Genomic DNA, 27,745 nt, shown 5'->3' on the forward strand with positions numbered 1-27,745 from the left:
ACATATGGAAGACATCAATCTCCCTACTGCCGGCCCAGAAGGGGACCACGCCTCCCTTTCAGACCGTACTGTGGCTGAGCAAGTACTTAAAGCTGGGGGTTGGAATACAATGGCCATGAGAGAGCAGGACTTTGATGGATGGATGAGGCTCATCGGAGCTGTGCCAGGTGGTCCTAATGGTGTGTTGTCAGCATTAGGACAGGCATTTCCAGACCCCTCTTCCATGAAGATGAGCTGGAGAAAATGTGATGAACCGTATCTTTAGGAACCAATTAGATTGGGCTGAGACCAATGAAATGTCCGAGGGAAGACACAACAATGACATCCTGAGCATGGCTGAACAATTTGCAAAGAGTTCATTTTTTGAAATTGTTCAATAAACATTAACTGAGCACCAACTGTGTGTCAGGCAGTGTTCTTGGTACTTGGGATACGTCAATGAACAAACAGACACACATCCCTGCTTTCATGAAGCTTATAATTCTAGAGGGACAAAACATAAAAAATAACTGAACAATATAGTAGGCAATGGTAGAATTCTCAACTTCCGTGCAGGAGATCCAGGTTCGATTCCAAGCCAGTGCACCTCCTTCACAGCCGCCACTCATCTGTCAGTGGAGGTTTGAATGTTGCTGTGAGGCTCAACAGGTTTCAGGGGAGCTCCCAGGCTAAGACAGACTAGGAAAAAAGGCCTGGCAATCTACTTAAAAAAATCAGCCAACAAAAACCCTGTGGATCACAATAGCCCAATCTGCAACTGATCATGGGGATGGCACAGGACTGGGTAGCATTTCATTCCCTTGTGCATGGGATTGCCAAGAGCCTGGGGTTCACTCAATAAAAAACAATAGCAGCTACAAAAACAACAACAGTACGCTAGAAGGCCATAAATGCTAAGGTAAAAAGGAAAATAGAGCAGAATGAAGGAGATGAGTAAGAAGAGAGAAGAGACTGGGTTTACAATTTTAAAAACAATCATACTTTTGTTGTTAAAATATTTAAAACATTTATTTAAATAAAACATTCTGCTTAGTTAAGACCTGCTGCCGTGAGAATATGCGACCAATTTGTATTCCCATGACTAAGTGGAAATTTTGATAAACAGACCCTGAAGGGGTCTGTTCTCAGCTGTTAATTTCCTAGAGCTTAAATCTAAAATCTAGACTAAGAAGAGGTTCTTGATTCATTATTTTATTAATCATTCTCTTCTACTTTGTATATTAATCAATAGTTTTAACTAGAATGAAATATTTAGAATTGTTTTTACCTGATTATATTTAGCTAAGACAGTTTAGCTGGATTTCTTTAGAGGAAATGATGATTTAGGGATCCCAAAAGAAAGCATTAGAGACTATGCACACACCCAAAAAAGTACATGGAAGGTTCAGTCTTTTGGTGGAATTTTCCATTTCCGCCTGGAATGTTCACATTGCCCTGTGCCCTTCAACCAGACACAAAGAAGTGTGCCACTGGTGGCCAGCAAAAGCAGACCCAGGATGTAGCCTCCTATGGTGGATGCTATGGCTGGTCAGTTTTTTGTCATTCCAGCATAGTAGACCATATGACTGTCCAATTCAAAATGGCCAATACCACCAGTCCATTGCAGCTCACTGATATCTAGGATATCTATCTTCAAGTGTTCCATTTCGTTTTTGACAACTTTCAGTTTTCCTAGATTCATACTTTGTACGTTCTGATTATTAATGGACATTTGCAGCTATTTCTTCTCATTTTGATTTGTGCCACATTAGCAAATGAAGGTCCCAGAAGCTTGAATCCAACCACGTCATTAAGGTCGACTCTACTTTGAGGAGGCAACTCTTCCCCAGTTGTATTTTGAGTACTTTCCAATCGGAGGGGCTCATTTTCCATACCAGATGGTACAATGTTTTACTGCTATTCATAAGGTTTTCACTGGCCGAATTTTTAAAAATCGATCACCAGGTCCTTCTTCCTAGCCTGTCTTAGTCTGTAAGCTCTGCTGAAGCCTGTCCACCATGAGTGACCCTTCTGGTATTTGAAATACTGGTGGCACCACTGCTGGCATCATAGCAACATGCAATCCGTCACAGTACAATAAACTGACACACGAGTGGTGGATTGAGGTTGTCAAGAATTTCATTTTACTTGGATCCACAGCCCAAGAAGCAGCAGTCAAGAAATCAAATGATATATTGCATTGGGCAAACCTGCTGCAAGACCTCTTTAAAGTGCTAAAAATCAAAGATGTCACCCTGAGGACTAAGGTGTGCCTGACCCAAGCCATGGTGTTCTCAATCATCTCATATACATGCGAAAGTTGGACAATGAATAAGGAAGACCGAAGAAGAATTGATGCATTTGAATAATGATGTTGGCAAAGAATATTGAATATACAATGGATTGCCAGAAAAATGAACGAATCTGTCATGGAAGAAGTACAGAGAGAATGCTCCTTAGAAGCAAGGATTGTGAGACTTTATCTCATGTACTTTGGACAAGTTATCAGGAGGCACCGATCCCTGGAGAAGTACGTTATACTTAGTAAAATGGAGGGTCAGTGCAAAAGGGGAAGATTCTTGAGGAGATGGATTAACACAGTGGCTTCAATAATGGGCTCAAGCATAGCGATGATGCTGAGGATGGGGCAGGACCTGGCAGTGTTTTGTTCTGTTGTACATAGGGTTGCTATGAGTTGGAGCCTATTCGATGTCACCTAACAACAAGAGCAACAACATGGCGGGTCACCCAAATCCCCTGTTTATAACAGAGGCACTCATTTCACCAGTTGCTCTGGAGGGATAGCAGCTAATAGCCCTCAACCAAAGAGAGCCATTTCACCCAAGGTCACATCTCCTCCTGGGGCAGCCCATACCCAGTGGTTGGTCAGTGGGGGTTATAAATGATTGGTCCCTCGCATCAAGTCGGGACAACTCTGAAGGGCCATCCTAGCTCCAGAAATGCCTGGGATCTGCTGAGGCCTCTGTTGGGACCCCATTGCAGTTCTCCTCCTCCCTCTGCCCAATCTGCTTCCTTCACTGCTCATTCAAATCCCTGTATGCAGATTGCCATCTCAGAGCCTGTTACTCAGGGAACTTGATCTAAGATTTCTGCTATATTTGCAGCTATCAACTGGTAACACTTTATAGTGATCATGTCTTTGCTCTTATACTCCATTCCTTTAGCTTTCTGTCGATTTCTGATTGTTTGACTCTGTCTCCTCTACTAGTTTCACTCTCCTCATTTGGATAACATGATGGCTTCAAGCTTCCTGGGCTTCAGCCTTTGCTCCTACCAATTCTGGCTTCCATTCTACCCTCAGTTACCAAGATTAAACCTCAGCGTTTGCCTTTCCTTCTCATTCAATCCTGAGTAACTGACTTCAGCAATCACCTCACCTTACAGTGGCAAGGCTCCTGCAAACCTTAGGAGGAAAGCACTGTAAGACCAGGGCACAGTAACCATGAAATTATGGACTTTACAAAACAGTATTAGAGCATTTCCTTGCAGATGCTGGTTGAATTTATATACACAGACCTGTTCTCAAAGCCTAGTGTCCTCTTAAGGAAAATGCAAAAAATCGTGGTTTTTAAGTAATAATATTTTCATGATGATGGGCTTGAATTTGAAACCTTGGCTTAGAGGGTCATAACTGACTTAAAGATGTACTTTGATTTTTCCTTAAATAAATCACCCTCTTGGTATAAGATTACCATTGGGTTTTGTAGGCACTTCTTCTCTTGTTGTGTTATTTATTCCAAATGAAACATCACCCCACTGTAAAATGACTTCTGGTGCCCCTTAATATCGCAGGAATTTTTTTCAGTGCCTGTCTGTCTAAAATTATCCACGGCTCCTGCACTGGTGGGTAAAGTTAGTGCCTCCAAAGAGTTATAAATCGAGTGTCCCCACTGAGCCCATTGTTTGAGGTCCAAAAGTGTATGAATTGCAGCCCCAAGATTTTTTCTTTCTTCTTTGTTATGAAATAGGTAACCAGATCTCACTGAATGGAAATCCCCCTTCGAAGGCTTTCTGGCATCTGACTCCACTTTCAACTCCTGCAAACTTTATTTTGGAAAAATAGTCATTTATAATATCAACATTTCTAGATCATGTTTTAAAGACGGTTACAGGCGTTTGGAGTAACCACATGCCAAAGCTGTCTACTTCTAATCTAACAACCCCCTAGGTTGAATCCAGTGAAATTTAGAGACAGGCAGCCAAGAGTTGAAAAAACTCTAGGGGGATATTTATAATCCCCAAATTCAACCAAAATTGTTTCCACTCAAAATTAATACTTGGAAACAGATTTTGAAGCCCAAATTCAGACTCTGCCTTTGGTTTCTTGGTTTCTCGCTGAGCCAACTGTTGGAAATAAATGTATCTGAAGCTGATTGAATGTTAAAATGATTGTCTTTTATATAGAAAGACGAAGAGTACAAAATATGTACAGGAATGATCCCCTTTGTCCCAGTGCTGTCATAGCCAAGGACCAAGGGTCGGCTGATGTCCGTAGTCAGGAAGGGTAATTACCAAGCGTGTGGACTGTACCTCTGTTTACACATGTGATTCTCCATAACTTGTGCAAAAGTCTCTGCCTGGTGAATGTAGTTGCATTTCATATTTATAGAGGTAATGTGATACGGTGGAAAGCATTTTGGCTTTGGAGCTAGAAAATCTGGGTTCAAAGTATGGCTTTATCAGTTCTAAGCTGTGCAATCTTGAGCAAATCATTTAGCCTCTTGAAATCAATTTCTCCCTATGTAAAATCAGGCTAACCAGCCCTGCCTTCCTCCTTCCTAGAGCTGTTTGGAGACCCGGTGGTGCAGTGGTTAAGAGTTCGGCTGCTAACCCAAAGGTTGGCAGTTCAAATCCACCAGCTGCTCCTTGGAAACTCTATGGGGCATCTCTACTCTGTCCTGTAGGATCGCTTTGAGTTGGAATCGACTCAACGGCACTGGGGTTTTGGTTATATGTGTCCCAAATGCTGCATACGTGTGGGTAATAATCCCATGTTTTTGACTTAAGGTGCTCGAACCTGTGTCTTACGGGGAGTCTGAGGCTTTCTTTTCTCCACCTGTCAGTTTTTCCTATTTAGTGGTTTGCATGTTGCTGCAACGCAAAAAAAAAGAAAAAAACTTTTTTTTTTTTTTTTTTAATGTTGCTGCAATGCTGGAAGCTATGCCACCGGTGTTTCAAATGCCAGCAGGGTTACCTGTGGTGGACAGGTTTTGGTGGAGCTTCCAGACTAAGACAGACTAGTAAGAAAAGCTTGGCAATCTACTTCTGAAAATTAGCCAATGAAAATCTTACTAATCACAAGAGAATATTGTCCTACTGACCTGCTTTGGACACATCATCAGGAGGGATCAAACACTAGAGAACTCCGTGTTTGGTGACGTGGGGAGCTAATTAGGGAGACCTTCCATGAGATGGATTAGCACATTAGCCACAGGATGGAGTCAGACACGCTGACAATCGTGAAGATGATGCAAGACTGGGCAACGTTCCCTTCTCTTGTACATGAGGTCGTCATAAGTCAGAGTCAACCCAAGGGCCTCTATCTATTTAGCTAGCTAGCTAGCTCTTTCTTTAGTCTTCTCCAAATTCTTCAAGTATGTCACACACCCATTCATAGATGGTTCCTCTAGTTAGCATCTATCTTTCTGTCCTTTTTCCTCCTATCGTGGTCCCACCCTGTGTCTCTATGGCCAGCATAATTGGCAAAAAGAAGAGACTAATACTGAGCTTGCCACTGGCAAGAAAAGACCAATGCTAATCAGTACTGCTGCCCCTTTCATTAAAGAGAACTTCCTTTCTGAGCCTCACTCTCTTCATCTGTAAACAGAAACAATGACAGATTTCATGAGAACAAAAGTGCCCAGTGTAAGGCCTGGCATTCAGTAGGCACTCAAACATTTTGTCTCCTTCCATTCTCATCTCTCCTTGTTTTTCAAATTTCAACCAAATCTCAAAGTCTTGGAATCTAAATTGTGCATCATCAAACCCTCCATTACTTTTCCCAGGAGGCCAACAGTGAACAGGGGAAGAGGAGCCCAGCATCCTACCACAATATCCCAGGTCCTCTAGATGTACACTGAGTTCTTTTCATTGGAAGCCCTGACCCTTGCTGCACTTAATAAATCAATTAGTAAGCACGGTCCATTTATTCTGCAAGGTTTTACTTGCTTACCATATGCTCAGCATAAGACATGGCCTCGGCCCATGAGGGCCTGACCATCCAATGGGGAAGGCCAGATTTGTAAACAAGAAGTGTCATAAAGCATTACAAATATGTATTGGGTGGCAGATGTTGGAACCAGCTTACCCTCACATCTGGAAAAAATATGGATTGCAGTATTTTCTGAGCAATGTCTTCCCCCCAAAACTCTGTGAAAGTACTCAGCATGCTAAGTACCCAGAAGCAGGCTGGTAACCCTTCACCTCCCCTCCTCGCCATTGTCTTTAGGCCTGTTGAGGCCTGTCTTTCTGGCAGCTTGGTTAGTCCCTCTCATACTAAAACAAGGCAGGAGATTCTCTAGATCATTAGGTCCAGTATCTCCATGTATCACAGGGAGGTATCAACCTCTGTGGATTTAGTTATGTTAAGGGAAGAAGAACACACCAACCAGTCTCAAAGAGGGAACGCACCACCCCCAGTCAGAAGAGGTCAAGTGGGGAGCTACAGAATTCAGAGCTAGGGACTTGGTACTATTTGGTGAACTGAATGTACGACTTCCCTCCTGATGGTTCCTGAGGGAATGCCGCTCTCCTGGCTGACAGGCCTGGGGATGAATGGCCTGCACACTCCTGTTTTCACACAGTACATCAGGTCTAAGTGAAAGGTTTGTGCTGCTGCCAAGAGCAGAAAATGATGGCTCTGCATCACTTTCGGAGGAGAGGATGTTTTAAGGCAGACCCGGGCTCCCAGGGAGCTTTTGGATGAAGTGGAGCTCCTCACACAGGGCCTCCCTGGACATCTGGCCTGTGAGGCCCACCCAGTGCCTCCCCTTTCCAAGCACCTCTCAAGGTTGGGGAATGCCTTGCGTGCTTTAGACATCTGGGATCTTACTCAGCTCCTTGATTTCCTACCTCTTAGTGAAAAGAAATGTATTCTATAAATGAAGATTAAATAAAAATAAAAGTGAACCACTGATCTGAGCTAGCATGCATTTCCATCAGAAGTTTCAGGCTCTTGATACAATTGATCCTTATCTAGCCTGGTCATTCTGCGTGTTGACCTGACCTGTGCCATGGGGCAGCAGCCATTTAGGGCAAATGCTCAGCACCCTTGTCTGCATCATAATTTGAACCCTGGACCCCTTGGCTTTGCTGAGCTGGAGCTCTACTCCTGACCTGTTGCTAATCGTCTTGGTCCCGACCCCTGGCTTGGCACCCTAGGACCCACACCTCGATCCGTTGCTGTCGAGTTGACTCTGACTCGGCTGGCTCATGTGTGTCAGAGTAGAACTGTGCTCCGTAGGGTTTTTAATGACTGATATTTTGGAAGTAGATCACCAGAACTTTTTTCTAAGGCACCTCTGGGTGGACTAGAACCTCTGACCTCTCAGTTAGCAGCCAAGTGCGTTAACTATTTGTGCCACCCGGAGACTCCACGACCCACACTTACCCCTGCCTTTTACCCTGGTTCTGCCCTCTGGTGTGGACTCCTCTTTCCTCCTCAGATGCACTTCACCCCTGGTGTTCTCTTGTATACTTTGGCTGTCCTTTCCAGCCCCCATCAGCACTACTTTCCATTCCTGACAGTCCCCAGATTTCCTGGTTTTCTCTCCTGCCTGGCCCTGCTTGTTAAGGTGGCCCCAACTCCTCCAGATCTTTTTTTTCTACCTTCTTAATTCTTAAGTGACTTTACAGATTATCCCCACACTCCAGGGCAACAGTCCCCAAATATGATCACTAGAGGGCCTGAACAGGAAATAGGCAGATATCTTAGTCATCTAGTGCTGCTGTAACAGAAATACCACAAAACAGAAATTTATTTTCTCACAGTTTAGAGGTTAGGAGTCTGAATTTAGGGCGCCAGCTCTGGGGGAAGGCTTTCTCTCTCTGTTGGCTCTGAAGGAAGGTCCTTGCCTCTTCATCTTCAGGGTGATCTTCACATGGCTTGGCATCTCTCTTCCTCTATCTCTGCTTGCTTGCTTGTCCTAATCTCTTTTATATATCAAAACAGATTGACTCAAGATAAAAAGCCCTACACTAATCCTTCCTTGTTAACACAACAAAGACAACCCATTTCCAAATGGATTATAACCACAGGCATAGAGGTTAGGATTTACAACATATATTTTGGGGGAACATAATTTAATCCATAATAGTAGACATGTAAGGGTTGTGAGGACTGGGGCAAACTGGGGGATACATGTCCTTACTTAGCTCCAGAAATTGTTGCCTTCCAGAATGCAGGCCCTATGGAGCCAGTTCTGATTTTCATGTAAAATTTTAATTAAAATATTTTTATTAAATTAACATTTATGCACACACTTAAAAAAAAAAACTCTGGTAGTATTAAAGGTTAGTAATAAAACCATAATACCTTTTTGCACTGCTCTTCCCCACTCTCAGGAACTTATTTAGTTGTTTGTTTTGATATTTGCCTTATTTCTTGATTTATCAATTTTCAGCATTATCAATCTCTAACTTTCTTTTCTGGGAACTGAACACTTTCCCTTCCTTATAGTCTCAATATTGGTATGTCAGAGTTGTTTGTAAATCAAGGCATAAAAACTAGTGGGCTAAGTAGTTTAAAAAAAAACTAAAAAGTAGTTTTTTTTTTTTTTAGTTTACTAGGATAAAAAACCAATTGCCATTGAGTCAGCTCCAACTCATGGCAAAACCCATGCGTTTCAGAATAGAATTGCACTCCGTAGGGTTTTCAATGGCTGTAAACTTTCAGAAATAGATTACCAAGGTCTTTCTTCCAAGGTGCCTCTGGGTGTATTTGAACTGCCAACCTTTCAGTTAGTAGGTGAGCTCTTAACCATTTGTGCCACTCGGACTCAGTTGACTAGGATAACATTTCCTTTTTTAATTGACTTAGAAAAATCTTTCCTGAAATAAATAATTGTCTTATGAATTCATTACCTTGGTTTTCTATGTAATTTTTTGGTCATTTTTCCCCCAAATGTTTCACCAGCTCTCTCAAACACTTGTCCATGTTTTCTGTATATGTTAATACATCCATTGCACTTTTTTTTATCAAAGGCTTACCCATTCTCCTGCTCTTGTCTGGATAAAGCTCTCCTCAGCCTCTTATATAAGTGTCATCCTAGATTTTCCTGGGTGACTTTTAAGTGTTAGATCCCTTGATTTATTCCCTATTTTGTTTTTCTGGAATAATACTCCAGTAGCTTTCTCAGAAATGATGCATGAGAAGTACATTTTTGAGTTCTCACATATCTGGAAATGTCTTTATTCCATCTAACACTTGATCGATTTTGACTAGGTATAGAATTTTACGGTGAAAAATCAAATAGTTTTCCTCAGAGTATTGAAGGCTTTGTTTCACTGTCTTTTACTTTCCAATGTTGTCATTGAGAATTCTAGTATGTTTTTGATTCCCAGTCTGCGTTAGTTACCTAAGGCTGCCTTAACACAAATACCACAAGTGGGTGGCTTTAAAGAACAGAAATTTATTTTCTCACAGTTCAAAATCAGGTATGACTCTAGAGAGAAGGTCCTTCTTTGTGTATTTCAACTTCTAGTAGCTACTAGCAATTCTTGGCCTTCCTGGTCTTGTAAATGTGCAAGAAGCCCTGGTGGCACAGCGGTTAAGTGCTCAGCTACTAACTGAAGTGTTCGTGGTTTGAACACACTAGCCATTCCATGGCAGAAAGATGTGATAGTCTGCTTTCATAAAGATTACAGCCTTGGAAACTCTATGGGGCAGTTTTACTCTATCCTATAGGGTTGCTCAGTGGCAGTGGGTTTGGTTTTTATGTGTCTGTCTTTGAATGGTGTCTTCCCCTCTGTGTGTGTCGCTATGTCTATTCTGCTCTTTCTATAACTCAAAAGTGATTAGGTTTAGGGCCCACCCTACTCGGGTATGACCTCATTAACATAACAAAAGAAAACCCCATTTTCAAACAAGGCCATATTTACAGGTACAGGGGTTAGGGTTTCAACATACATTTTGGGAGGATACACTTCAATCCATAACACAGTCTTTTTTATATGACCTACTTTTTAAAACTTTTTCTCCTTGAAAACTTTTGGTATCTTATCTTTACCCGTGGTATTCTGAAATTTTCCAGCTATGAGTCTTAGTTCTCTTTGTATTCATTGCACTGGACACCCAATGAGTCCTTTCAGTTTGGAGACTAATGACCTTCTCTCTTGGGACATTTTTTCACTTTTTAAATAATTTTCTTCTCTCTAGCTTATTTGCTCTCTTTTTTAAAGAATTTCTATGTTTGAATATTGGACTTCTTGGGATAATTCTCAAGCTTTCCCAACTTTTCTGCACCACTCCCTGTTTTCTGTGGTGGTTTTATACTGCATTAGTGTGATTAATCTGGAGCTAACTTTTGTCGGAATCTTTACTGTGCTGATTTCGTATTGTGTCAACTAGGCTACATGGGAAGTACATTCCAATGTACAAATCACCCTCCCAGTATGGGCTTGAGTTGTAGCTGACCCAAAGAGAAATGTGTGTAAGATTATAGGGAGGCGGGCATGAGACAACAGCCATCACATGCTGGAAGCCATCATGGTTAGAGGCAGTGAGAGACGGACACAGAGGGGCCAGCAGGTACCACTTTGTCTTCTCTGTCCCTTCTCCACATACTCCACATACTCCCCTCAGTGCTTCCAGCTCTTTCCCCTATAGTTGGCCTTGCTGGTCAGCAATAATGGCAGGCCCACCACCAGTGTGTGGCTATGAATGCAGAAAAGCAGGAGCCGTAAAGAGGAAACAGCCTTCCATGGACTTCTGCACCAGCAACCCTTCAGTCCCACTCCAGCAGCTGAACGGGCCTAGCTTCCAGATGTCCCTGAAAGCTCCATCTTGTCTGCCTGCTCTAGAGTTTCCAAAGGGGTGGCTAGGACATTTTCTAGCTTGTGTAACTCTCCTTTTGAGACTTCCCTTCCCCAGCTCCTCTCTCAATTGTGTGAAGTCTAAATTCCTATAAAAATGTCTTATTCCACAATACTCAGTGGTTCTGCTTCCGTGTGTAAACCCTGCCTATGAGATTCTTTCAGTTTTTGCTTTCACTAGCCTAGTTTCCATTTCCACGTGTGCCCTCTTGTCTTTGATTGTTCCTTTGCTGTTGCTGCTGTTTCTGTTAACAGTGTCCTTGTCTTGTTTCCTATCTTCTCTTGTCCCTCTAAGTCATGATTTATAGCTTTTCCAGTTTCCTTGTGGTTCCTGTAGTCTCTTGATTTCCTCCAGGCTCCCTTTCTTCTGGTTGTTTTGGTCTCTGGCTTTTCTGTTGGTGATCGTCATCAAATTACTGAGGCTCCTTGGCTGCATGTTCAGGAGTAGGGCGCTAAAAGCAATTCGAATACTCAGTGTGTGTAGGTGAGACTTGTTGACGTCTCTGTAGGGAAATTAAACAGCATTTTCACTGAGGGGGGGTGGAGTCCCTAATGACAGTCTCTTTATATGTCTTTTCTAAGAATCACCACCAAAAAACCAAACCCATTGCAGTTGAGCCGATTCCAACTCATTGTGATTTTATAAGACAGGGTAGAAACTGCCCCATAGGGTTTCAAGGAGCAGCTGGTAGAGTTGAACTGCCATCCTTTTGGTTAGCAGCCTGAGCTTTTAGCCACTGTGCCACCAGGGCCCCTATCTCAGGAATAGTTCACCAATTTCCTGTCTTATGGTTATAAGCCAAGCTACTTGCATGCTATAAACAGGACAGGGTAAAGTATTGAGCACACTTTCATCACTAGAGAGATTCTCACTCAACTCCCTTTTTTCAGCCCTATGTCTCAGAGTTCCCCACACCAAACTATGCTTGGGCCCCCAAGTCTTGAAGATTCTCAGATTTGATTTTCCCAGAGAGAAGGCCATCATTTCCTGCCAAAGGGCTTGGCAGGGAGGAAGAAATCTAGTTTCCTGGTTGCTCAGAGTATTTGGAGGACAGGAGTTCCAACTATTCCATATACAGCCATTCAAACAATTACTCTGTTTTCAGTCTTACACCTCATCTCTTCTTCATGAGATTTCTTATTCGGCAAGTCCTGACCCTTTCCAGGGATGTGCATGGCACATTGGGCCCACCCTTAATTGGTACTATCCTCTGTGGATACCCACAGTGAGCTTTATTGACTCTGCCCAGTCAGTTATCACTCTTCCATCTATCTCTAAAGGTCTGTTGAAGTCTCTTGTCTGCTATTGTTTCCTCTCCAGTTCTTTTGGGCTTTGTGGCCTGACACTTTTTTTTTTTTTTCTTTTGTTTCATTGGTATTTTTACTGCATAGGAGAAGTACCAGATATATATGGTCAGTCCATCATGTTAAACCAAATTTTTAAATCATGACTTGCATCTTAAAACAAAACAAAATGCAAATCAAACAAAACTCAAATGAAGGCCCTATTTGGCCTGTGGGCACTTTGATCTCTGCCTAGGGCTTACTGTCACCATAGCAATGAAAACCGAAGCTGCTAGTAGAATCAGGAAACCATTAGAAGGACTGCAGGTGACAGGGAATATAGAGCGTTTCCCAGCCAGGTCCTCACATCAGCAGACCCGAGGGCTGAACCTGCCAGAAGAAACGAAGGAATGTAAGCCCAGGAGTGCTAGACAAGTCTCTTGACAAGAAGTTTAATGGGACTGTATTAATTACCTATTTCTGCATTAGAAATTACTTCCAAAACTTAGTGACTTAAAACAACTAACATTTACTATCTCGCAGAGTCTTTAGGTCAGGAATTCAGCAGTGGTCTAGCTGAGTGGCTCTGGTTAGTGGTCTTGTCTGACGTTGTAGACCAGATGTTCACAGGGCTACAGTCATCTGAAGGTGTTCGTGGGGCTGGAGGATTCTCTTCCAAGCTCACTTATGTGGCTGTTAGCACAAGGAATCAGCTCCTCTCTGGTTGTTGGCTGGAGGCCTCAGTTCCTCATCAGGAGAGCCTTTCCCAATGCCCTCACAGCTAGCTGCCTCCAGGGTGAGTGATCCAAGAGAACAACCAGAAAGCCACCGTGCCTTTTATGACCTAGCCTCCAAAGTTACACACTGTCACTTCAACTTTATTTTATTTGTTTGAAGTGAGTCACTAAGCTCAGATTGCTTAAGGGGAAGGGCATTAGGATCCACCTTTGCAGGAAAGTATATCAAAGAATTTCTAGACAGTTTAAAACTAGTGCAAGGACCTTTTTGGATTCTTGAGGATTTGGACACATTATCTCTTCTATTTATTTCACTCACCTTATCTCTCTGGCTTATGTGTCTTCTTCGTTGTTGTTGTTAGTTGCCATTAAGTTGGCCCTGGACTTGTGGTGACCCCATGCATAACAGAACAGAATGCTACCTGGTCCTGCATCACCACCGTAATGTAGGTATTGTCCTCATTTACAAAGTTCGTTTATTTAGTCAACAAATATTTAACGAGTGCATACAGTATTTTAGGCTCTATGCCAGGTGCTAGGGTACAGTGCTGAAGAAGACATGGTGTCTGGCCTCATCTGACTTACATTTGTGTGAGGCTGACATTCTTGTTGGGGTGGGGGGCTGGAGGGAAGTCATGGTCAAGACCATATAGCTGATAAGGCATGCCGTGATTGTCAAAGGAGGAGTAACAGGGTAGGGAATGACTGTCCAGCATTTCTCCCTGCCTAGGAGGGGAGGCAGAATGGGAGGAGAAATCTGCAGTCGGGGAAGAAGCAGTACATTTATCTGAGCACCTACTGCTTGAGGCTCTGGGAAGCAGAGGGACAATAGCCTAACTCGACTGCCTTTGATCCAAGGAGCCAGCAATGTGGGAGTCCTCGGCAGGATCAATAGGCCAGATGTCTGGGGGCAAGGATGCTTTTCAGCCTTGCTCATATCATCCATACAGACAGCTGTCCCCTGTGCTTCCCACAGGACTTGGTCTGGCCTTTTTCCTGCCAGTGCACCTAAAGACCAATCCTGCTGTGACCTGAGGCCTCTGACAGAAAGCCAAGGTCGGTCCAAATGCTAACATGTACAGACATCAGGGAGATGATAATGGCAAGCTTGGAAACAAAACTTGGATTGCACCGGGGGTATAGAGCAGGGGACCCGCACAGAAGGGAGCGTTGTTGAAAGCCTGAGGTGGAAGGGAGGCAGGAACACTTGAGTTTCCAGATGGGGTGGGCTGATTCCGTAGCTGGCAGAGCTTGGGTGGCTATGGAAGCTTTTCTGCTCCGTTGCGGTTGTAATTACAGCATCTGAAAGCTTGCGTGACATTGCTAATTTTAAAGAAAATAGGACACTGATATCTGTAAGAACACTCAGGCTCAGGTTTCTGATTAGCACTTCCACGTATCACAGAATCAAACCCAGAAATAGTGTAGGCATTAGGAAATATTATTATTAGAAGAATGTTCTTAACGATGGAAATGAAAAATGTAAATGCCAACTCTTTAGAGAGGTTTAAAGAGATTAATTGGAATAATAAAACAACTGGAAGTCAAATTGCTTATGGAATTGTGCTGTGCTTTCAAATGATGAATTCTATTTGAAGTCTATTTTCCTTTGGCACATTCTTTTTTGGCTGAAATGTAAAAATAAATTAGTAAAACATAGCTCTGTGAGTGAGCTCATCAAATCTGCAAAGGACTATAGAAATGTGGGATATGCTGACCAAGTATTTCTCATTTGTTGTTAAATAAATAAATAAATGTTTAAAAAGGGAAGAAAACTGTAACAGGAAGAGCCGAGGATAGGAGGCACAGATAAATTTACGAGCAGAGTGAGGCCCTCGAAGCGATCATCACAGATCATGCAGGGGAAGATTTCTACAGAGGAACTGGAGAAGCTTCACTTGAAAACAGGAACAATAAATGGTTTTAAGACCACAACTAGAAATAGTATAAATAGGAATAAGGAGACAAAAAAATGAAATGGTAGAGTTGGAGATAAGAACCGTGTTTAGACCTCAGTGAACAAAATGCAAAGGTTTATTTTTTTGTTTTGACTAAAACTGAGACTAATTCACCTGAGAAGAGCAGAAACTAATCATTATTCTTGGGGATAATAGCCCGTGAAAAAATTTGACTCAAAATATGTTAAATCACATAGATGCAAGCTAAAATCATATCAAGCTCTCCAATATTGTATTGCTAATCATATAGTTTGATTCCAATTTTAACTTCCAAAGGGTTTGCAACATTGAGCCTTGGGAAGAATATGATTGTTGAAGCCAAACAAAGCTGAGTTTGGTCTGTGTGACTCTATGCACGCCTTACTTCTCTGGCCCCTGGTTCCTCTGCGTAAAAGAGAATAGTAGGGTTAGCCTTTCAGGATTGTCGTGGCCAGCTGAGGCCGTGCACATACGGTACCTTGCCAGGTGGTATGCAGTGAACAAGTGCTGGTGCCTCTTCTTCCCCTTTGTTCAAAGGGAAGACCACTTAAAGAAGGGGACTTACAATATGAGATGTTGCCACCAACAATGCCAGCTGGGCCACAAGCCTCAGGTCTAACTTGCTAAGGTTTATGCCTTCAGCAGGGCCCTGAAAGACTAGAATACACTTTATTGCATTGTTCGTGGTCTCATGAAAGTTGTACATGGAATCCTGCAAATAAAGGGAAATTATTTGAGCAATCAGGTTAAAACGAAGTTATGTATGAATAGCTGTGACTCTTATACAATAAACCAAAGTTATTGATCGAGTCATTAATAATATAAAACATTTGTAGGGAGGCTGGCTCCATCCTAAGCAGTGTCACTTCATTTCTCTGACCCTGGATTTCCTCAGGTCTAAAATGAGGAGAATAGTAGTGTCTACCACACAGAATTGCCCTGAGCGTTGATGAAATGATAGGGATAACAGTGCTTAGTAGAGTGCCTGGCACAGGGTCCACACCCAAGACGTTTTAGATAAAAAGGAAGCAGTTAAACAAACAACAAACAACATCCTTGTCCCTCTAAAGTGTAAAGCCTTAACGGGTCTGTGCCTGAAGCTCCCATAGCTGATGACTGCTGGCTCTCAGCCCCGGCTATATAATTAATCACAGTACAGTGAACTCTCCATTATCTGCACTAGTGAAGGGCAGACGCGTGGATAATACAAAACAAGGGCCAATCTAAAAGTCATTTCTACCTTAGGCTTTGGAATGAAGTCAAAGAAAGACACACACACACACACAAGCATGCACACACCTCTCATTTTCCTTCCTGGCTAAGTTGCCCTCAGCAATTGCCCTCTAGCAGCAGGCTGTAACCTTTTTAGGGGCAGAAGTGAGGGAAGGTAGCATTTGGCACTTAACAAAGGCGATAAAGGACATATAAAGCACTTAAATTTAAAAATATATGTATAATATATACAAATATAATTGTTATTATTAATAATATTCTACTTGCAGATTTTTGACATTTGACTGGAGTAATAAATTAGAATATAGGAGACTGGTTGTTTTCATTACAACTGCCTGTAATAAACCATAGCCTTGTCTGGTGTTCCATGCCACCAAACCAAAATATAATTTTGAGCTGATCAGACAGAAGAGGATTCATTTCTATATTCACCTAAAATTTTTAACTAACATAGTGCTTGGCACATAGTAGGAACCCAGAAAGACTTGAAAGTGTGATTTAATGTCCTTCAGGGAGATTCTGTTTGGGGTGAGTGATGTGTTTAGATTGGGCAAAACTCCTCTGCCAGGCAAGGCAGAGAGCTCTCAGAAAGTGTGTGAACAGCTTCATTTCCTCAGAGGTGGTTTTAGGCCTTTTCCTTCTGAAAGCCCATTGTCCCTTCTGGGGAGGCTATTCTAGTTCTTTTGCTGAAATGCTTGAAAGTGATAGTGAAGGTAGGGAGGCTTGGTGACAAAGAAAGATGCACTAGAATTCTCTCAACTTCAGTGTTAAGGATTTTCAGAATCTCGCAGGCTAACACTGTTGGTCTCATTGAAACTTCAGTCATGCAACCAATGTCTATCTATCTCTTACAGGTCAAGCATTGTGCTAAACATCAGGGCAACAGCTACCTACACATTGTATTGAAATTGTTTATGGGCTTGTTTCACCTCCTAGACTCAGTTCTTTGAGGCCAAGAACTGCATCTTGATCAACTCTGTGTTCCCAGCACTCAGCCCAGGGCTTAGCACCACACCCAGTCCTTGATGGACGAAACACGCATAAATGAACAGGTGAGCGAGGCACAGTGTTCTCAAGGGTCATTGCTTGGTAGGGGAAGCAGTACGTCCATAAGGGTTTGCAGAACCGTACCTGGGGTACTGTATCAGGGGTTGTGCAGAGAAAGAGCCATCACCTCTTTGTGTAGGCTGGGAGGATTCACAGATGAGGAAATGCATGACTTAGGTCTTGAAGAAGGCTAGGATTTAACAACTGAAGAAAGAAGAGAAAGGCATTCCCTGAGAAGAAGGAATCGCCTGTGCAAATATGGGGCCTAATGAGTGAGGGTGAGAGAAGAGGGCGGGAAAACGGCAGAAAGCCGAGAGCCTTTTATGCCTTACTGTTACCTATGTGACCATTTCTTGAACATTTTACTGGGTCTCTCCAAAGTCTACTTGGCTAATCCTTTCCAGGGCAGTCTTCTAATGCCTTTCCTTAGCCCTAGAGCACCCAGAGGAGTCCCTGGGCATTGCAAAAGGTTAACACACTCAGCCGCTAACTGAAAGGTTGGAGGTTCAAGTTCACCCAGAGGCGCCTTAGAAGAACGGCTTGGGGATCTACTTCTGAAAAATCAGCCATTGAAAATCCTATGGAGCGTAGTTCTACTCTGACATACATGGGGTCGCCATGAGTCGCAGTCAGCACAACACCAACAGGTGCCGGTATAGCATGTGGACGCAGAACAGGCACACGATCCAGAATCAGGCCGGACCCTCTGTTCTCGCCATAGTTGCGTTATTTGCACCTGGTGCTGTGCTATTTAACCACCAGTTTTAAAGTGTTTCCACAAAGATTGTTTTTTTTTTTAATCTCTTCCTTCTCTCATTCTTTCATCCACCCACTCATGATGAAGAATCATAGCCTCGCCAATCATACATTTAAAATAAACATGTGTTCACAAGTCATTAGAGAAGACACCAGAGTCAGGGTCTTCTAAGAGATGACCTGGCATTGGATGGGGGCCACCTGTGAGGGTTTAATGGCTCGATGTTCTATTCTTTCCTCTCTTGGAATAAAAAAACCATTTGGGTTCTTCTACCAAGACCCCATGCGCTGATGGCTAGATAGCTCAACTTTGCATGCGGGAGAAACCAACTTCAGTGTCAGTAACTCTGGGCAGGGGAGAGGAGGAGGATAGGAAAGCAGTTGTCTCTTTACTTCTATCTGTTTGAAACCTGAGGCCTCCCCTGCCTCTCAGTTGGGTCAGGAGGCTTTCATAATATCCGCCCCCAACACTAAATATTTAAAGCTGGGCCAGGAGAGGCCAGGGAGGGAGGGAGGGAGTTGGAGAAAACCGTGGCTGCGTATTGGAGTGTTGGGTTCCTACAATAGGAGGGATAGAAATAGAAAAGGGCCAGGCACTACATAAATAGTTCCTATTATGGAGAAACTAAACTCACAATGGAATCTGTCATGCTCGTGATATGAGAGATGGACAATATTTCGGAGCCGCTGCCATGCTGGCACCTGAATGGAGTTTATATTTTGTTTATGGAGCTGAATCCGCAGCCTTTTATTTTTTGGGAACAGCCTGTGTAATTCTTCATGGGAGCTCGAAATGGCTCCGGAGCAGCTCAATATTCCATTTATTTTATTTATAAAAGAAATTCAAAGGCTGAAAAGATGAAGTAATTGACTTACTGGGATGACAGTTAAACCCACTAAATTTAATCTTATCCTCTCAAGTACAACATATCGCGCTTACAAATTATCGCCCGGCACCAGGCAGCCCCACGCTCCTCACCTCATGCAAATGGAGCGGAGGCCTCTGTTATTGTATTATCTGACTTTACTATCAGCATTAATCCGGCTTAGCTCACTTAATGATGCCACTTGTGGCACTCTAAGGCAGCGGAGAAGTCTATAAACTACTTCCATTAAAATGCAAATTGGGCCCGCCGAGAAAATAAGTGACAAAAAAGTGGGCGACTTGGGCCTGGCGCGCCCGGCTGGCCCGCCCGCGCGATCCCGGGATAATGACTGATGCGGCGATTATGGGGCCCGCGGCACCCCAGAAACCGAGCCAGCCTTGCACGGAGAGCCACAAAAGTGCTCCAACAAGCCAGGGCATTTAATGTCTGAAGAGATTTATATTTTTTTTTGTTGTCAGGAAATGAACAAATACTTATCAATGTAAAAACTGCTATCTCCCAATCTCCCTGCCAGGTTTTTCATACTGATATTATTTGCACCCGGTAACACAGGAAATGAAAATCTTCCCTGCCTTTGACGTCGACACTGTATCTCCAAATCCTCTGCTCACAGGCTTGCTCCTCCGCCCCCTGCCCCCCTTCCTTCCCGGTAAACAGAAAAGAAAACTTTTGCTGGGCGAAGTATCCAGAAATTCCAAGGCTTAGAATTTTCCAACCCGCCTTGGGTTCCGGGGGCAACGTTGGCTCCTTTCCCGCCGAGGGGGAGAGGGTGGGCTGGTGGGTGGGGAGCTGCAGAGCCGATGGTGGTGGGAATAAAGGCCTTGAACGGTAACATCTGTTTTATTTAAGCAGCCTGATTCCGTTTTAGGATGAGAAAGTATTCCCTTTCAGCACGAGGAACCATCGGCCCTTGTGTTGATTCAGGATGAGGCCCAATAAAACACGAGCAGGTGATTTCGTTTCATATTTTGATTTCTTTTGTTTGAACAGTTTCTCTCAAGTTCTCCTGTGTCGCTCGGAGATCATGGCATCTTCCTTTTGATGTCCAAGGAAGACAAGGGCCAGCCAAGCTCAGCCTCCCCCCTGGTGGGTAGCAGGGAGACTGGGAAGGAAGCATTTCTCACAGCCTCCCGGCAGCGAGCCCATCATCTGTGGTCAGGCTCTCAAGTCCGGTAAGGATTTATGGTGCTAGCAGAGGGATCAATACTACATTTTAAATATTACAATACCTTTTATCGAGACAATATTACAACAAAAACATTTTATCCTGTCATGACATCCAAATAAAATTGATTTCAGCCGACTCATTGGTGGGCTTCCCTTGGCCCTCTGTGTTTGCCACCTCTTAGGACACATTAGGGTCGCTATGAGTCGGAATCGACTTGATGGCAGTGGGTGGTTGGTTTAGGACACATTGGAGGGGCCCCTGGGTGATGCAAACAGTTAATACACTCAGCTGCTAACTGAAAGTTTGGAAGTTTGAGTCCACTCAGAGGTGCTGGGAAGAAAGGCCTGGCAATCTAATTCCACAAGATCACAGCCATTGAAAACCCTGTGGAGCACTGTTTTAGTCTGCCACACGTGGGGTTGCCATGAGTCAAAGTCGACTCAATGGCAGCTGATACTGGTAGGAAACATTGGGTTGGGTGTGTTCATCAGATGGGCTGGTCCTGCCGTGGAGGCCTTTGAACAAGGGCGATGCAGCTGGTGAGGGATGTGGGGTACCTGGGGAGGCGGAGACTGACTTTTGCCCCAATGGTCTTCTTTGAGGTAGGGGTGGGGGGCTGGCTCTTTTCTGGCTGAGATGTCATCTCAGGCGGAAGGGGGCTAAAGTGGAGAGAAGAGAGAGCCCGTGTTGGAGGGGCCGGGACGATGCATGAGATTATTGTGGAGCCCTCGGACAGGGCCACTGACCATCTTCTGCGTGCCCACCAGCCCTCTGCCCGAGCCTAGTGTATATTTGCCGCTCTCCCTTGGAACTGCTGCGTCTGCACCCACGTCTCTCCCTGCGGGACAGGGAGCTCACTGAGGGCCAGAGCTGCAGCCTGTTTATTTCCCTGCGTGCAGTGCACAGGACAACACATAGTTGGTGTTCAATGAGGGTTCGTTGAATGACTGAAAGAGTGAAGGGAGGATTAGTATGATGCTCTTACCCCCTCCTCCTGCAGATGCTCACGACTTGCCTGTGAACAGATAAAGCCTATCGATGGATTGTCCTCACTGAGAGAGTTCCTTTCAGGATTTCCTGGGCCACTTGAACTGGGCTAGCCCAGCATGATTCAGGTATAGAGTCACACCTGAGCTTGTACCCTGGCTTCTCACTTCCTAGTACGTTATCTTGGAAACATTACTGAACCTCTGTAAGCCTCAGTTCCTCATCCCTTAATTGGGAGTAAGAATACCTGTGTCATGTAGCCGTCGAGGATTTGATGAGATGCTATGTCAGTGGCTTGCAGAGGAAGCTTCCAAAGACCAGTTGAGCCAGTGAGCCGTGTTGAAGTGTGGGTAGTAACAATTAGCCATTGTCTGCTTCTTACCAATTCACAAAAGAAAAACAATTAATGCAAGTTATTTCCTCAATTTAAAATCCTAAACTCATGTGTAATTTTTAAATTGTCTTAAAATATTGGCACACATATCTTCTGTAGGTGGTTTCTAGTTTGTGTAATAGAATTGAACATATCTGAGAATCATTGTGTTTAGCGACTCATTCATTATGGTTATATACAGTCTTCTCACCTTCTGCCAGGTATGGGGCTAGGTGTGGGGGCTACAAGCGGTGAGCAGGACAGACAAGTCAAGGCCCCTGGAGAGCTTCTGTTCTACTGGAAGAGGCCAAGGAAGCAAACAAAAAAATGAGCAAAGAAAAAAAAAAAACTGTAATTACCAATTGTGACAAATGCTGTAAATGAAATGAGAGGGTGATATGATAGGAAATGTTCCAGAAAAAATACGATTTTGGGGCGCCATTTTTTAATCTGCCGAACAAATGTGGCAACGGTGACTGTGTAGTAACACCCAGCCCAACACCTACAATAGCCAGTTCCAGTTACCTAGTGCTGTGTAACACACCACCTCAAAACTTACCCTTTAGTGCCTTAAAATATCAACAACTTTTATTTTGCTCTTGAATCAGCCATTTGGGCAGGGCTCAGTGGGTCAGCTCATTTCTGCTCTACAGTGGCTTCTTGGCTTCTTTATAGCCTAGGTAGGGGCTGGGTTCCAAGGGGACCTATGAATCCTAAGAGAAAGAGAACCAGGTAGAAGCTGTATGGCCTTTCATGACCATAGCTGTGCCTTCCACTGTGGAGGTCAGTCACTGAGGCCAACCCCTTACTGAAGTGGAGGGAAAATAGTCTCTATTTTTTGATAGGAGGAGTGCCAACGGATTTGTGGACATATTTTAACACCACGAAATATCTCAGTTGAAGACCTGAGGAGCATTCCTTTGAATGACACTATCAAGTGTACTTTACCTCCATACACCATCTTCCTCCCATTCTGTTTCCCTCCCTCTGGTCTCTCTCCAGTCCAGCCACCCTACTGTGGCCACTGGATTATCTTCCTAAATCCTGGATTGTTTGTTTATTTTTCGTTGTGTTACTCTGTCCTTCTATGGTCCTCAACTGTCCGCAAGCAACAGCCCAGGATCCCTATCCAGACATTCAAAATCCTTGCATATCTGGCCTCAGCCTTTTTTCCAACTTTATTTCCTAAACCTATGGAGAGAGGCAGAATTTATGAGACCATTACAACCAGGCTAGTCCAATCGTCTGCGCCTAAATAAGCCATGCTGTGTGTTTCTTCGTCCGAAACTTTCTCTATCAAGTTGCAACCCGCCACCCGCGAATCCTGCTCATCCTTTAACTCTCAGCCCAAGTCTGCCTCTTACCTGAAGTCTTCCCTGACCAACCTGCGATCTTCACTACTAAGGGGGCTGTGGTGCAACAGTAGTCGCCAGCATTTATTGATCGCCGACTGCCTGTCAGCAATTATGCTAGAGGCTTTGCTTTTGTTCCTGCTAACTCTCACAGCAACCTTGCAAGTTACTATTTGCCCCATTAGATGGAGAAACTGAGGCTTAGAGAGTTTAGAGAGATTGACTCTAGGCTACCCAGATAGAATGAGGTGGATTTGGGATCCAGATCCGTCTGCCCTGAGCCCAAAGCTCTTTCTACTATGACATCCACAAAAATCAGTGCTAGCATTACAAGGTAGAGGGTGGTAAATCACTAAGTCATAAGGAAAAGTACCAGAATGGTTCAGAGGTGAGTAGTCTCTCCTGCTCTCTGGGGGAGGCCAGTCAAGAGCCTTAACATCACAGATGTGGTACCAGCAGAGCAAGAGACAGATGTGTTCCAAATTGAGCATTTTTGTTTGTCTTTATCTGCATCTGGCTCAGGGCCAGCCATGCTCATAGGAACTTTCATCATTTCCCCAGGCCTGCCAGCCGTACCTTAAGGCTTGGGGCTGGTGAATGGTCGAGAGAACACTGGGAGGCCCAGCTGTTTGTTCTCCCTCAGCTATTTTGTAATACATTCTTGTTGGGCGGGATAAAATTTATGGCCGCTAATTTGCCCCTTTCCTGCCTGCATAGCCCTTTAAATGTGTCTTTACTGCTCTTCCCATTAGAAAAGGGGGGATTGAATATGGACTGCCCTCATGGCTTGCTTTGACCAATAGACTATGGCAGAGTGACAATGTAAATTCTGAGGTTAGGCCTTAAAGGGCCTTGTAGTTTCTGCTTTTACCCTCTTATGACTCTACTCTGCCATGCTGGGAAGAAGCTGGGAAGAAAGACTGTATAAAAAGAGAGGCCTAGCTGTCACAGCTCCCTCAGCTGCCCCAGCTCCCCAAGCTGCCATCTAAATGAGTGAGAACTCACCAGGCAAACTACAGACCGATAAGGCGCCGTTTTGAGCACTAGGGTTTGGTGTGGTTGATTACAGCACCATAGCTAGCTGATACCTATGGATTAGATTCCATAAGGGAAAGGATATTTGAAGATTCCTTGGAATATAGGTGTGGGAAAGCACTTTGAATGGCATGGAATAGAATGAGAGAAATAGTTCACTCTTCTCAGGAAGTCAGTAAAGGTGAAAGAAATAGTCATAAGCGGACCAAGAGTTATTATTCAGATACTGAATGAAATGAGAATTATAGAGTCAAGAAATCCCAGGGCTGGGAGGGCCTTCTGGAACCACCTGTTCCTAGGACGGCAAATAGATTCCATTGCTCCCCAACCCCAGTGGATTGGCAGTGGCTGCCTGGAGTGCTGTGCTGAGAATTCTGAGCCCTTGTTTATTTTCAGCAGAAAAGAGGGCTGTGATAGATTAGTAATGTCTGCCATGGGTGCAGATCTAACTTCAGTTACTCTAATGTACAAAGCTCTTTCCAGTCTCAGCCCTTTCACACGTGCTGCTCACTCTATTGGGACGCTTCCTCCATCTCCCGCTGCTTTTCTAGCTGGCTCATCCCTTAAGTCTCAACTTCAGTGTCACTTTCCTGCAGAAACCTTCCTTGCCTAAAGTAGAACTCTCCCTGTTCATCTCCCTTCATTGCCCTTGCCATAATTTGTCACCATATATTTATTTATGTGTGTTGTTTTTAATTACCCTGCCTCACCCCCTTGTCACAATACATTTATATAACAACAGGCTCTGCGGGAGCATGGGTATTTCGACCTTGTTCTCTGCTGTATACCCGGCATCTAGCACTGTGCTGGAATGCTCAACACTATTTGTTGACTGAATAATTCAGAGGTGGTGCAGAGATCAAGTTTGGCCATTTTTGAATTAATACAATTGCCTCCTCTAACTCGAAATGGTTGGGTCAATTCCTAGGCCACATAGCCTGCTCTCAGCACAGCCTCCGTCCCTCTCCTCCTGGAGCTTAGAATCTCTAAAATACATCCATGGGGCCCCTAGGCACAAATAGAATGTTCAGGAGTTGAACTGACCCGTGGTTGCAGCACCACGCATCCTGGGGGAACATATTAAATGTGATAAGAAAATTTCATGCCCCCAAATATCTTTTGGACATTAGTATTTTGAAAAGAAGCTAATTGGAAGACAAAAATATAAATGGCTAAAGATATTCTATCTCACTCTGAAAATTAGAATCAATAAATAATAAACTAATTGACAGGTGTCCAAAACCTATGTGACATTCCCACCTCCTGTGTCCACCCAGAACTTCCACATACTGCAGACACATTTCGTGCTTTGCAAAGCCTTTTCTTATTAGTGATGATCAGTGTCTTGCTGAGGAATCCCTGGGTGGCACAATGGTTACACCACTAACCGAAAGGTTGGCGGTTCAAACCCACCCACAGGTGCCCCAGAAGACAGGACTGACGATCTCCTTCTGAAAGGAGCCTTAAAAACCCTATGGCGCAGTTCTGCTGTACACCCATGGGGTTGCCATGAGTGGGAAATGACTGAGCAAGTAACAATAAGTGTTTCCCTGAGGTGAGCTGCCTGCTAATTGGGCCACCAAAGAACTGGGACAGAGGAAAAGATAGCACTTCCCTAAATTTATATTAGAAAGAAAGAACATTTGGCAAATTTCTATGACAGCTGGACTGAGGATGACCACTTGTGGGTTTTAATAGTAGTAGAAAATATTAAAATAATTTTAGGATTTTCTCAGTAAAAACCTTTTATTCTCTTTTTAAGATAAGTGTTCTCTCTTTAGCTGTACCCTCTATGGCAGGAGTTGGCACACTTTCTGTAAAGGGTCAGATAGTAACTATTTTAGGCATTGCAGGTTACAAGATCTCTGTCACAACTCTGCCATTATAGTGCAGAACAGCCACAGATAATATGTAAACAAATGAGCGTGGTTGTGTTCCAATAAAACTTTATTTGCGAAAACAGGCCATGGGTTGGATTTGGCCCACGGGCTGTAGTTTTGAGATCCCTTTTTTAGGAGAGGAGTCCCAGGTTGGTATAAATGGTTAACATACTCGGCTGCTAACAGAAAGTTTGGAGGTTCAAGTCCGCCCAGATGTGCCTCAGAAGAAGGCCTGGTTATCTGCTTCTGAAAAATCAGCCGTTGAAAGCCCTGTGGAGCACAGTTCTACTCCGACACGCATAGGGTTGCCATGATACGGAATTTACTCAGCGGTAACTGGTTTGGCTATAGGAGAATGGAGTCAGTGCCTGTTTTTCTGCTTTGAAAGATGAAAACTTCAGCCACTGATATCCCGAAATTGCTTCTTGCTTCCTAATTAATATAAGCAGCAAAGTAAAGCTGAATTTCTATGATTTTAAAGTTATTAAAACAAAAAGGCTAAGTTCATTGTGCCCCTAGAATGAAGGAACAGTGTCTAATCTAAGAAACTCTTAAAAAATTAAAACGAAGCATAATTTCTAAACTCTGCTTCTATGCAGCAGACCTCCTGTATGGGAGATTTTCAAGTAGAATAGCTATTATGTCCCACTGATGAACCACAAATGGGCTGAAGATATTTGCATACCTTTTTACACACAATATACACCAGTACTCTAACCTCTGATTCTTCTTACCAAACCCCATTTAATTTGTCATTAATTAGTAAATTGTTATGTGAAACGCTGCAAAGCATCTTGGGTGAACCGACGAGCATGATGATTATTCTTCGAGAAGCTATCTGAAATTGTTACTACTGAGCAATTTCCATGAAAATAGAAGGGCCTTTGGAGCTGTTCTTTTAAAATAAGAATAAAATGAACTAAATAGGGAGAACAAATAAAGGCAATAATAAATCAAGGACAAAAGACAGGAAACCGGCCCCCAAAAAAGTATCTAGGAAGAGACTATCTTAGCTTATTTTTGCAAAGAGTAGGTGCTTCTTTAACTTTCCTTTGAAGATGGAATAAAAAGAAGGCAAAGTAAAAACAAGCCAAAAAGTAAACCTTCAGCACTCCAGTTAGCATCTGCTTTAAGAATCTTTGTATCTCTGAAAGCCTTTATCTAAGGGGATGGGGGAATCTTGACAGACTGTAAATGAGTTCGTTCCTTCCTTCTTTCTGTTACCATCGTATTTATTTGCATTTGTTTGTCAACCTGACAATCATGGCTTTGAGAGATTATCAGTGTCTGCTTCTTCTTCTGTTTTTTTTTTTTTTCCTTTCTTTCTCTTTCTGGCTTTCTTACTAGCTTTCCTCTAATTCCTTCTCTTCCCTGCTTTCCTTTCCCTTAAAGTCAGGTTGAACACATCCTCCCGGTAGGCAGGATTTTGCCTTGAAGTTGTTTCCAGTCTTTAATTCCTCCTTACTGACACCCCAGTAACCAAGTCGAAATGAAAGGTGGAGCTCTTCAACCCTCTGCCCTCCTTTTCCTGCCTTCTCTCCTCCTCGGAGGTTTACTGAACTTGGCCTTGGCTTCTGTTCCACCCAGAGTCAAAGTAGGCTTCCAGGCGGGTTTCCATATGAAAGCAGCTGAGGTCTTTTTCCCCAGTTTGGATTTCCAGCCTCCCTGTGGGCTCTGACTTCTCACTCAAGTTGTTGAGCAGCTTCCCTGCCCCCACCTCCTCACCCACCCCAACCTGCTCCCACTCCTGTCCCTCTGGCCACTGGATTCCCAGGTCTTTCAGCGCACTCGTGCGGCCTAGATAGCACATCTGTGAACACAACTCAAGAACAAGTGTTTCACGCAGTGCTTCATGTTTCTCTGAGGCTGGTCCTGTAAGAGAGGGATTTGTGTATTAGGGGTTAAGATGGGCTGTGTGGAGGTGGGAGGTCCCATGAAGGATGGGGCATGGGGTGGAGGGAATAGAGAGGGAAGAAGTCAGTGCTAGATAGGGGCGAATTTAAGAAAACCATAGTTCCCATTGCCAACTATCTAGGAA

The sequence above is a fragment of the Loxodonta africana genome, chromosome 6 (genome assembly GCF_030014295.1).
Source record: "Loxodonta africana isolate mLoxAfr1 chromosome 6, mLoxAfr1.hap2, whole genome shotgun sequence".
Taxonomy (NCBI): domain Eukaryota; kingdom Metazoa; phylum Chordata; class Mammalia; order Proboscidea; family Elephantidae; genus Loxodonta; species Loxodonta africana.